This window comes from Cricetulus griseus, chromosome 6 (genome assembly GCF_003668045.3).
Source record: "Cricetulus griseus strain 17A/GY chromosome 6, alternate assembly CriGri-PICRH-1.0, whole genome shotgun sequence".
Classification (NCBI taxonomy): domain Eukaryota; kingdom Metazoa; phylum Chordata; class Mammalia; order Rodentia; family Cricetidae; genus Cricetulus; species Cricetulus griseus.
The window spans coordinates 116,351,786-116,368,975 of record NC_048599.1 but is presented as its reverse complement, the minus strand read 5'-3'; the positions used below and the strand labels follow the sequence as shown (position 1 = coordinate 116,368,975).

Here is a 17,190-nt window from a genome sequence, read left to right as displayed (position 1 = left end):
GTAGCAGACATAAGCCAAGAACCTAGAGAAATTTTAAGGCTAATAGGGTCAACTGACACAATTCAAAGTCATATTTTCATTCTCTTTCTCTCTCTCTCTCTCTCTCTCTCTCTCTCTCTCTCTCTCTCTCTCTCCCTCTCTCTCTCTCCATCCCCACCATTCCCCTCCATATCCATCCTTTGCCATCCCTTTCTTCCTCCTCCTTTTTGTCCTCTCCCTCCTCTCTCACTACAGTATATCTCTGTGGAGGTGAGAAAAAAAAAAAAGACACCTTTTATAGTCTTTTGGCCCCACCTACTCTCTCACACTTGGGTCCCTCACCCTCCAAACCCATTCCTGTGTTGGCCCTTCCTGCTCAGCCCTAAATGTTGCATGCCCCAGCCATACCTGCCTCAAAGCACTTAATTTGAAGCAAAATTTGTCATGTACTTATTATTTTATTTTCACTGTATACCCCCACCCCAACACACACAAACACCAGTAAGTCATTTGACTCCAAGCCTACACAGTGACATCCCCCGGCAGTAACCACTCGAGATCAACTGAAACATTAGTTTTAATCATTAGTCTATGTGGCATTTCATTTGGGTGGGGAAAGAAAGGTGACATGCCAATCTGATACTGTTTGGCAAGGAAGTGACTTAGGAGGGCAAGGGGCTCTGTGACCTCAATTTAGTCGAGAAGCTACTGAGTATTTGAGATAAATTAAAAGAGATCACTTCTAAGTTGGATTCCAGCTTTCCAGACTGCCATCCAAGAGAAGCGGCCAGACAGAAAGGCACTGGCAGACTCTGGGAGCACCAGACAGCTCCTGGCGGACAATAGCCCATTTGGAAAGCCTGCTTGGATCTCTCACTGCAGACAGCAGCTGATATGCCCCAGAGCCATGCCTAGTGACTCTAGGACAACTTTGGTAGCCTGAAAACACAGCTCAGCTCTTACAAGTCAGAAATTGACATGTTATCTCCACCAAGTCTTCTAACACAACGGTTATTGACACTATTCAGAAAGCCATGCTCCCACGCCTATTAATAACCTCAGAAAGAACCTCAGGAGGTGTCAAGGTGAAAACAGATCTGGTTGGTGGGAGCCAAAGACTCGGAATGGAGGTTACAGTCGCAATTGGTAATCTGTTTAGGAAGCTTAAAGCAGAACACTCAGCCACTGGATTCAAGCACTGAGTGGTGAGCCCTGGTCACCACAGAAGAGGAGCCCCTAAGGACTCATCTGTTTGAAGAGATCAGCAGGGGCAAGGAGTTGCCTGCATGACAGTTATTTCAGAGAAGTTTGCCTACAAGGCTGATATCGCTAAGCCTTTGATAGTTATTTACACCTTTGTACAGTTTCTGTAAGTGACACATTAAGTTGCAACTAGATCAACGCACTCTAAATAACAGAATCGCTAATTAATCTTTAAAAGGACTTTTCACAGTGGTCTTTCTCCTTTCCCCTCCCCCCAAGAGGCAGTGATTAATGGAATTTTCTCACAATTTAGCTTGAAATATGCTTTTGCCAGTCAAGCAGCTACCGCAGAATCAGATAATTGTGGTATGACTCAACAAATGCACAGCTGTTCATTTAAATATATCCGTCAAAAGTATAAATACGGTCATGAGAAAGCAAGGGAGCCATGCACCAGGGTCAGAGCACAAGCTGAACCAGTTAGCATCCAAGTAACCACAACAGAAAACAAGGAGGCACTGGAAAAGAGGAGGTGGGGGGAACTAGAAAGCAGATATAACCAAAAGACTGGCCACCCAACCAAAACCACTCACTGACCTAAACAGAGCAATGTTCAAAATAAAATTAATTAAGGGCACTGTATTCAATGAAAAGAATTGTTAAAAATAGATGATGACCCAAGCACATAGAGACAGAAAGCCTGCAAGATAGAAAACAATTCTATATGTCTATTTGTTATAAAAAAAAAAAATGGCTACCTCCTGACGACGCTCCCACAAACACACACAAAAATAAATAATAAAATTCAAAAACAAAAAAGCATCAGCCTACTCTCCAGTTCCAAAGATATGTAAACTGACTTCCTCTGTTCTTCCATTTTCTTCTTGGGGTGTTCAAATGAGAACCCCAAGCATTATATCATCTCCCCTAGTGCCCTAATAGTTACAGCTGCTTCTAAATATATTTACAAGCCCAGCATCTCATCTAACAGAGTTGAAATTAGTCCAATATCATCTAAAATCAAATCAGTGTTTCATTCTGGTAAATTGTCAGTGATAAACAATCTCTCCCTGAGGAATGGAGGAAGACTGGGAACAGCATACATAAAAAGGGGGCTATTGGTTTTTTTTTTTAGAATGGAAAATAGTTGGGCAGTGATAGCATTTAGGTATACAGGCAATATCATATGCCTAGTGCTGACCAAATGAGTAAGTGGCTGATATTGTCTCTCCTCAGTATTCCTATAGACCAGAATCTTCTCTATGTAACACAAATAGGAAAACCTCTGAAATTGAATTTAAATTGGAAATATTTGTGAGAAGTATTTTATTCATGATCCCAGGTCCTGCCCCCCCCCCAAAAAAATAGCTTCAAAACAAGGCCATCCCATAGCAACAGGCATCATTGCGCCCAGATTGTGATACTAAGATGCCATTTCCCACCAAAGAAAATCAAAGCAAGAAGATACGTTCACCAAATCCTATCCAGAAAGAAAGTAGAAGTCCAATGCCTGAGCTCTTTAACGGATATATAGAGAAAGAACCGGCTTGTAGGGGAAACCTGAAGTTTGAGAGCCTTACTAGACAGGAGAAGGAGGGGATCAAACTAAACCATACTATTAGGTACAGACAACTCCATGATAAAAACCATAATGAAAGCCAAGTAAACAATTAATACACATTAACCACCTAATGAGTGTGGCCTATGTGGAGGTCACAAAAGTCTCCCTGTATCAGAAGTGACTAAATTAGATACACCTGTGGTGTAACAGTTTCCTCTGAGATTGAAACATTCCATCCTTTGGGGGAAGTTTCTTAAGCAGGCAAGTAAAGGACTCAAAACAGCTCAGGAAGTCCCTGAAACTGACCAGACTCACTAGGCCCCTTCCTCAAAGAATAAGCAATAAAAGAGGAGATTGCCTCTCAGCCAGAAGGAAGCAGGGCTGCAAAGACAACTCTCAGACAAGCAGAACTGCACAGATGACACTGAGACCAGACCGGCTTCCTGGAGAGCAGAAACCAGCACAGCTGTCTGGAAAAGGTTTAGACTAGAGAGTCCCTTGGAAATTACACTCTCAAACCTGTTGAGCTGCCTGCAGGTTGTACAGTGTGCTCCAGCTTTCCATGCTGGTGTGAACCTTGGTAATGCAGCTATCTTTGAGTCATTCCTGCTCCTGTGAGCAACCCCTCACCTATACTCCTGAAGTAACCCCAATAAAAAGCATTGGTTCACCAAGCTGGACTTTGGTGGTATCCATACATTATTCTGTTGTAAGATCCCTGACTCGGGTGGGGAGACGTATGTTTTCCTCTCACCAGAGAAAGTTTCGTCACATAACAATGCTTCAATAGTAAAAAACGATTTTATTGTTTAAAAAAAAAAGTCAAGATCAGAGTTGAGCATGTGCTGTCTTATACACATCCCCCAAATTCATATACACACAATAGCAAGCAAGATGTATCATATTTAGTATGCAAACCTCTGCCCAGACTTGTGTGTTCCAATCAAGTCTATGCTTCTAAAACATCATATTTTCTTTACCTTCAACCGAAAGGTATCTGGGTTGTTTGTTTGCTCTCCCTCTCCCTCTCTCTCTCTCTCTCTCTCTCTCTCTCTCTCTCTCTCTCTGTGTGTGTGTGTGTGTGTGTCTCTGTTTTTCTTTTTCGAAAAATCTGAGTTTATCTTCAATAGAAAAAAAGTACCAGTTTCCTTGTAATAACTAGAAATCACTTATCAAAGAAAAATTAACACCACGTCTCGTAAGTTGGTCCTTACTTACTTCAGTGAAGTCAGTGTCTGGTGTCAGAGGACACAGAAGGAACTGCATCCAGATCAGTGTTTCCAGAAGGGGCTATGCAACACGATCATCAAAATTAATACCCGGGATGTGTGAGCCCTCGCTGACAAAGTTTATACCCATTCCCAATGATACCAGCACCTTTAGTTCCTGCTTCGGTGAAATGGTGATTAGATGTGATTCTCCTGGGTGTTTATAGTTTTAAAACGCATAAGCCAAAGGAAAGAATAAATATGAAAATCCTGTAAAATGAAACAAGACAGTGAGACTCCATACCCATGAAAGTACATTATGGTTTTGAGGTCTCATATTTGCACAGACAGACAAATAAATGAAACTATGCGGAATCTCATAAATAGGCCAGAATATCTAGGGAAACTCATATTGCAAAGGGAAACCAGGGCTGGTGATAAGGGCCTACATTCCTAAGAGAAAGGAGGCTGAGGCTTAAAGGTCTCAAGTTCAAGGGCAGCCTGGAACCACTACTGTTAGACTATGTTAAAGAAGGGAGGAGGGTAAAATTTCAGAGAAAATAAACAATGAAAAAAATGATTGGAACTATTTAATAAATTTACTACAATGCTACTCCATCAGAAAGCCAAGTAGTGACAGCAGGAGGGCACTGGGATAATGAAGCCAATGAGGCAGGTGCTGGTTTTCATCTAAAATCTTTCCTTCCCTAGTCCTTGGGTAGCAAATGACTGGCTTCTCAGGCTCCCTGCAGCTGGATGTGCCCACAGGACTAAGCTCTTCTCACTGACCACACTAGCTGCAGTGATGCCTCTAAGCCCTAACACTTACCCTGAACTTTGTCACTGACAGGACCTGATAAGACCATACAGATAACAACCGAAGTGACACTCCTGGCCAGTGAGACAGACAGAACCCTGGTTACACAACATCAGGTGGAAATGGGCTGTTCTGCCTAGCTGCTTTGCTCTCACTGGGACTGTTAAGTGAGAAAAAAGTCAATGTCTGTGTTCTTTGAACCATAGTGTATTTCAGTCCCTTGGTTACAGCAGGTCAGCCTTACACTAATTAATGGAGCACCTAGAGGAAGATTAAGTTGAATTATACCTAGCATTCCAGTTGGAACAAAGATTTAGCTCTTAAAAATAGAACCACATCACACCAGCTGGAACCAAAACAGAGTTCTTCTCATCTGTCTTCAGATGTCTGGAGCCACAAAACAACTGACTATATAGTTTTTTCTACAAATCTCTTTGTGTTTTATCAACCACCTCCTCCACCTTGCTCCAAGTTTAATGGAGCAAAACCGGAGTCTGCTTTCTCTTCTACTGTACAGCTGGGCACTTGGAATAAGTTCATAATATGTGAAAGGCATTTGATAAATATTTGTTGAATGAATGCATTTAACTATGGAATGTTTAGTAATCGGCAAAACAAAACAATTGAACTTTATACAAATGACCAAAGAAATATACAGACAGTACAAACTGCAAAAAGGGAATAAAGGGAAACCATGAACTGGTCGTGAAAATGTGTACTTTTGTAAGAAACCAGCATTTTGATAATAAAAATCAAGAGCATAACTGGATAATGGACAAAAGACACAAATTTGAAGGAAACAGCACCAGAAACATAAATGGCTTTTAAACCTAGGGAACGATGCTTGGTGTTAATTGAAATAAGAAGAATGGAAACCACAGAGATGCTAAACTGACATTTGCACCTATCAGTTTGTCAGTTACACTGTGACTGGCAAAGGTGTAGGGAAGCAGTGTTCGCACCTCTGTGGAGAAATCTAAAACTTCCTAATATGAGCAGAATTACTGGCAACAAATGGCTATCCAAAATTAAAATGGTGCATGCTGTTTGACCCAGCAGTTTTGCTAGAAATGGATGCTACAGCGGCACTTACTCATGTCTGAGACCATGCATGAAGCCGTTCCCTGCAGCCTTGTTCATGAGCATAAAAACTGGACATAATCTGTGTGTACATTAACATATGACTGGCTAAGTACATGATGGCCCTCATCCAATGGACTACCATACACTAACACATATGGAAGAACTTTAAGAGCCATCACTTCAATGCAAAACTCATACATCATTACCATTGTGAGAAAAAGCCTACAGTTTACATATATGTGTGTTATACATGTACTGAAAGAAAATTTCATAAGACAGTAACAGTAGGGAGCTAGAAGATTAAGTGGGGTTTTTGCAAACCAGAAGAGACTTATTTCTCAACCCACACTTCTTTTGTGCCTTTTAAAACCTGTACACATCAGGGGCTGGAGCGATGGCTCAGTGGTTAAGAGCACTGGCTGCTCTCCCAGAGGACCCAGGTTCAATTCCCAGGAACCACATAGCAGTTCACACCTGTCTGTACTTCCAGTTCCAGGAGATCTGACACCCTCATACAGACATGCAGGCAAAACACCAATGCATATAAAACAAAAATAAATAAATCATTTAAAAAATTAAAAGAAAAACCTGTATGCATCAATTATACTACATTTCTAAAAAAAATACTTGATACACTAATAAAAAATACAAACATTCATTCCCAAAGAAAGGTATCTGAAAACTTGTCTAATGGTTCTCACTTCTGACCACACTGAGAAACACCTGAGCCCAATCATTTTCACACGGTTTCATAACTGAGACTGACAGAGTTAGTGATTAACTCTAGCCACCATCTCTTCCACCCTGCAAATAAATAAATAAACAAAACAAAGTCTCACCGCCACCCCTGTTATTCATTACTACCTTTTAAAACTAAGTCAGCCTCACACCGCCTTGCCTGGGCAGAAGAATATCGCAAGACCCTCAAGGGCTGGAAGCCAGAATTTGCAAACTACGAGCTGCCAGAAAATGAAAAACGGATACAACTAATATTTTCATAGCAGTCCAAAGGAGCCTCATGTGGCCTGAAAATACAAAGTCACAGTCTTAAGAGCCCAATATCTGCAACCAAGGGTTGTTTGAGTTCCCTAAGGTGAGAGGTCTGTCTTCCCTTGCCCCGTTTAAATTATAGGATAACTCCTCACTGGAGGAGGGCCGCTTATAACCGTGTTACTGGCATATAAAGGACACTAAGGAAGGATTACTTACACTGAAATGAGGTCCCATAATATAGCAAGTGCAGGGAGAAGCAAATTGCAAGCCATAATTTCTAATTATGTTTCATCAGTTTTAAAACAGTTGATACGTGTGTTTTGTACATAAAACATGTATCTGAATAAATAGGTTCATGTGTGGAAAAGGTGAGAAAGAAAAAAGTAAATATTTTGGCCCTAGTGGGAAAAGGAAGTGGAAGCATTTTCTAAGTAGGGACAAGCTGGTAGCATTTGAACAGCTTGTCCAAAGTTAAGGAATGTGGAGATGTGACCCAATAAAACCCTTGCCATTGAGGCCATGAGAGAACTAAGAACTAGCCAGCTGCCTCAAACATTCTTGTATTAGATTTGTGTAAAACAACTAAATCAACATTGTGGCAGAGAGCTTACCCTGTAGATCTGATCTGTGCCAAACAGCATTAAAAGAGGCGATTTGTTGGAAAGGCTGCACGGCTGGCAACACCGCTCCGAGCGATCCAGGGAAAGCCCAACTCAAGCACAGCCAGCCCCGGTCCTCCTCCACAGAGGGAAAGGACAGTGGGGAGAAGTGCTCCTGAAGTCTTCTGAAACTGTATGTCCCCACAGCAGGCTCCCTATGGCCAGACAAGCTCACAAGCAGTCAGGGCTGCAGAGAGAAAGAAGAAAGAAGCCTGCTAAGCAGAGATTCACAGCATTTCTGACTATGTTGGCTAAAGGAAGTATACTTGACAGGCTTCTCCATTGGAACCATAAAGTGACAGCCCATTAGCAAGGGCAGCAAGAATGGAAAATCTGAAATGCTAATACGCATGTGTTGAGGTCAGAGAGCTGCACTGCTCTTAAAATATTTTTATAAGTGACACAAACCCAGTAAGAGGTTAGTGATTCAAAGTCAAATTGCTTTAAAGCCCATATGCCACATCCTCTAAACCATCATGAGAAAATTTCAAACAAAAAAGGGCTATGAATATTATTTTATGCACTTAAAAAAAAACTCTATGCAGTATAAAGAATAAAATGAAGTCTCCCTCCCCAGCATGATGGTCCCTCCTAAAGACAACAGTTCAGACTAACTAATTCTTGAAGAACTACTGAGAAACTGCAGGGTTTGGTCCATATTCAAGCAACATTCTTAGTAGGAGATAATATAGTTCAAAGACTCCTAAAACAATGGTGGGGACTGAGCACAAAACGGAAGGGAAGGGGCTCCTGATAACTAACAAAAAACAAAAACCACCCAAACTCCCTTTTCCTTTAGGAAGACCTGAAAAATGAAAAACATCAACATTTGCTAAAGGAAGAGGAAATTTTTATTAGAATCAAACTTTCCCATTCAAATCGTTAGTCAAAGTACCAGACCCCACACCCGTCTCAGGTTTTAACCTCAAGGATAACTTTGCCAAGAAAGCTCTTGGGTAAATAACTCTCAGTAGAAAACAAACCTACAATACAAGCATTCCTAAATAACCCTGTGGAAAGGAAAACCTTCCTTTCAAGGTTTTGGAATTCAAGAGAGAAGTCTCACAGTTGCTAGCTCGCTATGCTTCACTTCAGCTTAATCGGAGGACCCCAATCAGCTTGAAAAGGAAGTCTACACACATAAATGGCACACCTAAAAGAGAAGCAGTAAAGATCTCTCTGCAGATGGGCCATTCCCAGCAATCATGTGGCAAAGTCAGGGTGATGGTTGCTCTTCAAATGGACACCTTAAAAATGCTCCACAGACCCTTGAGTTTCCACCGTTGAGACGCTGGTACTTCCCTGGATTTCTGGTGCCAGGGAAACATGATGGGTTGCTGAGAAGGTTTGCTTCCTGTGCTGTGTTGGAGGAGTGGGGTAGCCGAAACTGTCCAATGTCTGGCTGGTCAGACTTCTAAAAGCAGGGGTGCCGCTGTATCAGTGGGAGGTTTAGATCAACAAGGAAGTAAACCTAAACTGATACCGATAGTTATTTAATTATCTTGTAATTCTCTGTTTAAAAACCAGGGCTACCAAGTGCTTCCCCTGAGCTCCCTGCTCTCCTTTTCTCCAACCCCTATACCCCCCCACCCCTGAGGGCAGGGTAGGTGGTGGGGGAGTTCAAGACAGAGTTTCTCTGTGTAACTTTGGAGCCTGTCCTGGAACTCACTCTATAGACCAGGCCGGCCTAGAACTCACAGAGATCCACCTGCCTCTGCCTCCTGAGTGCTGGGATTAAAGTTGTGCACCACCACTGCCCGGTCCCTGGCCTCCTTTTGAACTACAACCTCTATGACCTGTCATCTTTACCACATGGAATTCCTTGTTAGGCCTTCTCCAACTATTATTATTACATGGCCCATGTCTTTCTCATTCTAATTCCTTGGTATTTATATATTCTATACATCTCAATCTAGTGCCCAATAAATTGTGTACTGTAGAGTGGATCTGTCCCAAATCCAATTTAAAACCAGGTGCAGATTACATATTGTTCTTCTTCTCTGTGCTTCCTTCACAATATGTTGTATGCTGTTAGTGCTCAAAAGTTACAGGATAAAAATCAAATTAAAATTTAAGTATAATTGCACATGTATTGCCAAATATACAGGGCTATCCAAAGACCTGTAGATTTGTAATCAAATCTGTGGTGTACTATATGAAAAATATTTGGCAAGGGGGTTAGAGAGATGGCTCAGTGATTAAGAGTACTTGTTGCTCTTGTAGAAAACGAGGGCTCAGTTCCCAGCACCCACATGGTGGTTTATAACCACCTGTAACTCCTGTTCCTGGGGCTCCAATGCCTTCTTCTGACCTCCACATACACCAGGCACACAGGTGGTGCACACACACATACAGGCAGGCCAAACATCCATACACATGAAATAAAAGAAGTACATCTAAAAAAAACTATAAATAAAAATTTTTAAAAAGGGGTGATAAAAGAGTTCAAGTGCTGAACAAATTCTGAATAGCTAACCCTTCAAATGTCCCATTTAGAGCCTATTTGCCTACAAATAATCTTCATGTCATTAAGCAAGCAATCTGGGCATAAAGGACAGGAAAGGCAAGCTGCTATATTCATTTAAAATATAATGCAAACTGAAGACTTACATGTTAATTAAAATCAGTGCTATATGATAATTACATAGCAAACTGCAATAACTTGAACAAGCCTTTTACTGAGACCTAAATATTGTTCTTAAAAGTTTGGCCAACACATTTGTTTGGCTACAGAGCTTTAACCATTGACAGCTAACCTAACCCATAAATTCTAAGACATGTTCCTGTGAAGGAGGGGAGGGTAACCAGGAGAAGGGAGAGAGAGAAATCCAGTCCAATGCTCTAATTCCTGTGTTAGGTACTTGTAACAGTCATCTGTTTGTTGTATTGAAGTTTAGAAGAGCACGATATGTTCTTAGAAGTCCGTGTAGGACAACAGCAACTACAAACAGGCCAACACAAAAAGTACTGACAATTCAGCAAGTTCATCAGCATCAATACAGAAACTAAGCAACAGAAAAACAAAGTCAGGACAAGTCTCAACTTTTTAGTTAAAACTGTATTCTTGGCTTCTAGTAATTGTGGCTTGCAAACATTCAGAATTTCTGTCTTTCCTAAAACAATGTCGTACCTGTGCATTCCACCCACCTAGCCTTACTACCCAAATAAACCCCAGCATTCATTGAAGAAATTACCTGAAGAAGCAAGGTATCACAGAAGAATATGGACTTGGAAGTAGGCAAACTGAGTTTCCCAACTTACTACATGTGACCTTCATACATCGTTTAACCTCTGTCAGTCCCCCACCCCTATGAAATATAAATAGCTTTCACCTTGGGGAGCTGCTAGGAATCATGTCTCTGACACTAGTTAACCACACTATTTATGTTACCCAACTTAATCCTATCAACTACAACAGACATGAACAAGAGTACTGTTATACTTTTATACATGAAAAACAGACAACTCTAAGTTGGTCATATTTTAGTAAGTGGTAAAACCAGAAACCATATTTTTCTGACTCTAAAAATTTATGACCTTAATTGCTACTAAGTTAAGCTGTCTCTTGATTCGATGTATAGAAATGAGTGTTTGACGTTGAGTTTCTTCAGTCCCCTTTCCTAACTTGGTAAAGTATCATGGTAAGGAAACTAGAAAACATACCAACCCCAAATAATAGCATCAATCATTTCCGTGACACTGTGATGTCCTCTCTCTTGCTCCAGCATGACGGTAATGTGGAGCTGGGTAAATAGCTCAGTAGTATAGCCTTCAAGAATCCTTCAAAAACAATCTATTCCAGCTACTTGGATATGACAGAAAGACAGGTCTGGTCTACCTTTACTAGTAGAATTAAATTTGGATAGATGTAAGGAGGACAACAGCTCAATGGAAAAGGAAAAGTGAAGTCACGTGTTCTGAACATCAGCAGCCCTAGAGGACTGAGAAGGGTAAGGGGAGTGACAAAGGGTTGGGAACACCACTGCTGGACGAATCCAGAAGTATAGTACAGTGCAGGACAATGCCTCCCTGACTCTGGAAGCTTTCAAACTCCTACAAAATTTTAATCTTCAGATTTGGGGAAGAAATATGGCTATTTTCAAAACTTCTCTAGAAGTGAAATAAAAATTATTCCTAAAGTACTTCCAAACAAACCACATATGGTTGCACATTCCTGTGTCATCTCAGCTACTTCAGAGGCTAAGAAAGAAGGCAAGCTTGAGCCCAGAGATTGAAGACCAGCTTGAGAAACACAATACAGGCCAATCTCAGTAATAATGATGATGACAAAGAAGGAGGAAGAGGGGGAGGAGGAGAAGGAGAAGGAGAAGAAGAATCCAAACTCTCCTTTCTTGTGGACAGGTAAAGACACTGTTAAATAAGACAATGTACTTGGTGATATTTGCAAAGAATTACAGCCTATAACAAATATTAAAGTCTGGAGGATACCTGCAAACATTACTGAATAGTATTGGAATGGCAAGCAAAATGCAGCCCACAATCTGCTTTCATAAATAAGAGTTTTACTGGAACAGACACATGTGTTCATTTTACATATAGTGTGTTGGCTGCCTTCACACTGAAATGGCAGAGATGATAGTTGTGACAGAGTCCGTATGCTTCCGAGGCCTAAAATATTTACTATTTAGGCCTTCAGAGAAAAAGTTTGTTGACCCATACAATAACCTTCATTCAAATCCACGAGCTATGTTAACAGTAGTGCGCATAACTGAATGTTGAAACTGCCAAGTTAAAGATGTATTTTGCTTCTGAAACTTATTTCTTGGAATGCCACACTTAGGATTTGTATACAGTATGCTATGCATATAAACTGATTTTATTTGCAAGGATGACTCACCAAGACTAGCAGACTGGGCCACAAACACACATTTATAACATAGCAACAGCTACAAGCAATCGTGACCAACTCTCTCCCACATGCCTCTCCTGCTTTGACTCCAAGAAATGTCAATCTATCCTGTCCTTCAACCCACAGGGCACCTTCAGTCTTGCTTTCCCATTGTCATAAGCAGATTCCTTTTATCTACTAATGCCTCTGTGTTGACGCTTCTACCTCTCATAGAAGATTATAACATATTTTCCACTCCCTTCATAGGTTTTGGGATAACAGATATAGCATACTATCCAGGAAGTCTTAGGAAAGAATTCAGTCACAGAAGCACTACCCTCCCTCCAGCATACATCTACATATAAGTAGGAAGCATACATTAGATTTCTGAGAGATAAAGAAGAAAGTGTCAGGGAGGGATGGCACAATATAAAAAATAAAATAAAATCTCCAAGGTGTTTTAAGGTAAAACACATAAGTCTGTCCCCAGCCTCAGGACCAGTCAAAGAAAAGACATAAAGAAGATTATACACCCCCAGGAACCTGATTGAAGGCCCAACTACCAGAGAGATTCTCCTCTAGAATTCAATGTATAATTTGGCTAGGAGACGGACTCATGGTGGACTACTTAATTACTAAGTGTAATTAAGTATCAGACTACACTTCTGAAGATAACCTGCTTATATTTTGTAACCTCAAAACTCTTCACTGAAGTGGTTTGGCGGTCCATCAAGATCCTTTTTATTTGTCCAACCAAAGACCCATTTACTTGTGCCAGAAACATAAAGAGGTTCAAGGATGAAACTTGAGAGAACAAAGGCAACAGGCCACAGTAGAGTTCCAGGCTTGCACCAGAGCCCTGGATTGAAGCCCAGCCCTGCCAACCATCTGTCACGTGATCTGACCCAACAGTTCACGAAGCAATCTCTTCAGGCGAAACCAGCATCGTGACTTCCCTGCAGAGTGGCCACATTTGAACGCTATGACATTCAGTGGCTCATTACTATCTCAATGTTTAAGGAGTGAAAACAGATAACAATGAGAATGATTGCAGATGATCATGAAAAAGCCTAAGACCTGACCACTTTGATCCACAACTGCTATTTTATAAGTAGGTATTTTAAAGAATTCCACATACAAACCAGAAATGAAGGACATGAAGGACTAAGAGCCCAAGGTCCACTGGCAGGAGCTCAAAAGAATTCTTAAGACCTTAAATAAAAAGGCTACAGATAAGGGCTGGAGGGATGTCTCAGTAGTTAAGAGCACTGTCTGTCTTCCAAAGGACTTTGGTTCAGTTCCCAGCACCCACACCCAGCTCACAACCATTCATAACTTCAGTTCCAGGGGATTGAACACCTACTCTGGCCTCAAGGTGTACCAGACATATACATGGTACACAGACATGCATGCAAGCAAAACACTCATACACATACAAAATCATAAATTAAATAAGTAAATCTCTTTTTTGGTTTTGTTTTTTGTTTTTTTGTTTTGTTTTGTTTTGTTTTGTTTTTTGCGAGGCAGGGTCTCTCTGTATTGATTTGGAGCCTGTCCTGGAACTCGCTCTGTGGACCAGGCTGGCATCACAGAGATTTTCCTGTCTCTGCCTTCTGAGTGCTGGGATTAAAAGCATGTGCCACCAATGCCTGGATAAATAAGTAAATCTTAACAACAAAGGTTAGAAACTAAAATGGAACCCCACCCCACCCCACTCCACTAATACCTCCTGACTAGTGAAGAGGCATGACCTCAGAGAAGCGTATTCTACCAAGACAGAAAAATTCCCTTTTCGATTCTCCCCTATCCCTGACCTCTCCTTTGAGCTGTGCCCGATGGTGTCTAATTTTGGGTGTATGTGTCGGCATACACACCTGTATTCTCCCAACCCGCCACCTCTGAACAGAACCAGACATGAACAGTAAGCTTGTTCCTCTTCAGACTGTCGGGTTCAGTGTGTACATCCCACCCCATCACCATGCCCCCCCCCATAAGGTGCCATGTTTTAATTGTTGAGTCACCGGAAGATGGTAATCCCTGATGATTACCTTCACACAGAACACCGTCCAGGCTTTCATCAGCTCCTGATCTCAAAACACCTTTCCAGAGTTCGAAGGGATGCCACCCACTGGGCCACGACCAGATTTTCTGGTTTTATAATGAGGTGTCTGGCATTTTGTATCTCCTCAACTTTATTCTGGGGTGCTAAGGTCTATGCACCTCACTACACAGACCTGTTAGCAAAGCTTCCTAGGGAGACACTCCAGAAAGCAGGCACTCAGCAACCAACATCTTGCTTGTAAATCCAATACCTAGTCTAACATCACACTAAATTGAAATCTATATGGAAATAGAAAACCCAAATGCACTACAAATGGCAAACTCATATTTAGAACCACTGTGTGGCATGTTTCTACCCTAAGCAAGCCAGGCCATAAAGAACCAAGGCTTCCTAAAGCTATTACATGTATATCAGTTACTAACCTAAATAAAATGTTCATCAGGTCACTTCCCTGACTCAGCTTCAACAAAAATAAACTCAAGAACAGTTCAACACTCTATCCTATTTGTTTCATTGGAACTATTATCTGCTCGCAGACATACAGACATTCCCAAGGCTACTAAGGCAACTGACCCTATGCCAACAACATGAGACTAAGAGGGGAGGGAGGAAGTCCAATCAAGTTAAAAATAAATTATGAACAACGATTTACACAACATTGCTTTCGGGTGTGTGTTCCCTACTTTGTAACTGTGTCACACAAGCTCTGTACTTTTTTAAGTCGTTGCCAGTCCTGCAAGAAACAATCTAAACAACCACGCTGCAAGCCTCTTGATGAGAGAAAGACACAGCCTCCAAGCCAGGTGTGGTAGCACACACTCACGATCCCAAAACTTTAGTTACAAAAGCAGAAGGGTTACCTCCCATCCTAGCTGGGTATATAAAATGAAACACTCAAAAATAAATAAAATAACGAGAAATACAAGCTCTTCTACATTATTTTGTTTGGTTTGTTGATTTGAGATAGGGTTCTATGATGTTGTCCAGGTTGGCCTCACTCCCTGGCTCCTCCAGCTTCCCAAGTGCTAGGATTACTGATGTGTTGGCTCATGTACCGATCACAGGCTCTTATAATTGGGTCATATCCTTTCCAATGCAATCATCCACAAGCACTTGTCAGCCCTCTGTACAGTGAGTTTACACAAAATAAACATCAAGAATCAATGCTGTATCTCCCACTGATGGTGCTGGTAAGCACCAGAATTCTCCATAGGAGGGCCTTCCATCTCTATCAGATTACATGGGCTAGAAAAAGCACTGAACCAATGAACCAATGTTCCTCCAAGCCTGTGTGATACAGGGGAATCACTTCTTCTCTGATACCTTTTGCCCCTGACTAAAAACTGCAGTAGTCCCAGTCAGTAAATCCCCCACTAGCTCAAAGTTTGTCTATCTAGACATTTCTTTTACTACTGCTAGCAGGATTCCTTAAAAATTACATTTAAAAGGGATACTCTTTAGCTAAAGATGGTTTTGCCATCCTCTCCTGTACTAGGATGGCACTCAACCTACTCATTAAAAAAGAGAGAGATAAAAACATTTTTCATGTAACTTAGCAGTTCTTAACTCAAAGATTTGCTTGAAACTCAAGTTGTTTACCAACTGGGGATAAGTAAACAACAAAATCCAGAGAAACATAGTAGAAAAATTGGGTGCCTATCAGATACAGTACCCCACAGGGTATAAGGATACATGTAGTGCCCCAAAACTAGACGTCATCACTCTCTCAACCAATTTGGCGAATGTCTGCCTGAAATGACTTTTTCCTGGAAATCGGGCAAATTCGTCTGGTTCACAATCAGCTTCAGCATCATCCCCTGAAGCCCAAATGCACATGCTATTTGAGCTCTATGCTTCTCACCAGATGATCTCAACTACCATGGCACCCATAAAGTTTTTCAAGTGTTCAATTTTGTCATCTATTTCCCCAGTAGGTTTGTAGACTCATCGACGATAAGTTAGTGTTTTTACCAGTGAAACATCAGGTACCATCTTCTAAACAACCACTCCCTGATAAATGCTGATGAATGAACTGGTATATCCTGATACTTGATTCGAAGCATCAGGAAAACTCCCAAAATACAAACAATAAAAAAATATGTTAATGGCAAGGAGGTAGGTCTATTGGAATCCACTTGGAAGCCAAAGCAATAGGTAGCTACACACATACATACTCTGTTACTAAGTTACTAAGAGTGAGCCACAAATTGTCCTCACTTTATACAAAAAGGTGTGAACACTGCACATATACACTCACCCGTGGCCTCTTACTCACACCGTTCTAGTAGAACATAACCTGTTTCCTACATCACCGAAGAAGGCAGGACTGCCAAACAACAGTCAGACATCATGCTAACAATGCTTTATTACTGGAAACTAAGATGCTGTGAGTAAAATTATAAAAGGAGATGTTTCATCTTACAAGAAAAAAATGCTATTTTTTTCCCAGAAAATTATTCTTGAGACGGTCACTTGGAGCCATGCCCCATACAGTTCCAGCATCCAGGCTGTTTCTCATTGGCCTCTTTCCAGACACTTGCAGTCAGAGTGAAGGGACTGCAGTGAGAAAGGCTTCCTTCTTCCTCTGATTATATTATTATGCTCCTCAACACCCATGGATTAAAAACTTGGTTGTCCGTCTGTAGCCCTACTGGGGGTTGGTGTAATCTTCAGTAGGATAGGCCAAGTGCAACAAATTGGGTGACTGGAGCATGTCCTTGAAGGAGATACTGAGACCTTTACTCCCCCTCCCCACAACACCAGAGGCAAAGAGGCC

At 41.3% G+C, this 17,190-nt stretch overlaps 1 protein-coding gene across 3 annotated transcripts in view; it reads right to left on the bottom strand.

Moving 5' to 3' along the window:
- Positions 1-17,190, bottom strand: part of Acvr1 (activin A receptor type 1) — a 119,240-nt gene that overhangs the window by 62,071 nt on the left and 39,979 nt on the right. The window contains exon 2 of one of the 3 annotated variants that reach the window (XM_035446227.1): positions 7,456-7,690. The exons of the other annotated variants lie outside the window; for them this stretch is intronic. The gene's annotated coding sequence lies outside the window, so the exon portion shown is untranslated. The remainder of the gene's footprint in view (positions 1-7,455; positions 7,691-17,190) is intronic. 3 annotated transcript variants of the gene reach the window in all.